Consider the following 1346-nt stretch of genomic DNA (forward strand, 5'->3'; position numbering starts at 1 on the left):
CAAATCTATCTATCTATCTATCTATCTATCTATCTATCTATCTATCTATCTATCTATCTATCTATCTATCTATCTATCTATCTATCGATCGATCGATCTGTCTATCTATCTATCTATCTATCAGTCTATCTACCTTTGTCTCTGTCTGTCAGTTGTTGGTATGTTGGTCGCTCTTTTCTTTCTCTCTCTCTCTCTCTCTCTCTCTCTCTCTCTCTCTCTCTCTCTCTCTCTCTCTCTTCCTCACCCCCCCCTCACACACGTGACACACACACCCTCTCTCCCTGCCTCACACACACCCACACCCACACCCACATTTTGAACGTGATGACATAAGAAAAGTGCAATATTCATGCACACAGTCTACGTAACAAAACACTCCTACAGGCCGTAACTGTTGGCTCCAGATTCCACAATAACGTCCATCCAGCTTCTATCAGTCTGAGGAGTAAGGCAAGACAAGTCCTAATTTTAGTGCAAGGCAATAGGCGCAACTCTACACAGGCGTCATAGCAGCTCCCCCACCAACTATTGGGCCACTTTTGCCGTTGTATAATTGATGATCTGGTGAATGTTTAGACTGAGAAGGATAGTAGAAGCTCTACAGTCTTGTAAGTGTAGATATAGTGGCGTCAAAAGGAAACTTGAAAGAATTGAAAGTGTAATCACCCAATATTTGTGTTACTGTCTTGCGCTACCCACTCATGTAGCATACCAATTTTAAGCTAAAAATACATTCTGCATAATCTGACATTATTTTATCTATGTAAAGAGACGCCCGAGATATGGTCACTGAAAACTGACCTAAAAAAAACTTAAAAAATATCTTCGCGCGTGTATTGAAGAGCATCAGTATTGATAGAATGAGCATACAATGCATTATATTCAATGAATGGAGAATTCTTTCTCTGCAATAAACATTATTTTATTACGATAGTTCCAAACAAAACCGAAAACAAAGTAATAACAAATGCCAGGCAAAATTAAGACTTAACATTAAATGTGCTCATTATTATTCGGCTTAGGAGCCTTTGGTATTTGTGTAGGACACGAAACCTTTGGGCATCGACTCTATTAAATGTTGGACATAATTATCTGTCCTTTCGTCCCAAATGTCAGAGTTGCAAACAAAGTTTGTGAATTGGGAGCAGTCATATTTCTTCAACTGCTGTTTCATGGGACTTCACATACCTTAAGGATTCATATCGGGCTAATACTAATGATTACTCCAACGTTGATATAATTAGTTTTCTTTTTCAAAAACTGTCTGGTGGCATTGGCCCTGTGAGAAAGTGTTTTACTATGCGTGGAGATGTCTGCTTGAATGACATCATAACGAAAGTAAAGAT

This window comes from Aplysia californica, unplaced genomic scaffold, assembly GCF_000002075.1.
Source record: "Aplysia californica isolate F4 #8 unplaced genomic scaffold, AplCal3.0 scaffold00018, whole genome shotgun sequence".
NCBI lineage: Eukaryota > Metazoa > Mollusca > Gastropoda > Aplysiida > Aplysiidae > Aplysia > Aplysia californica.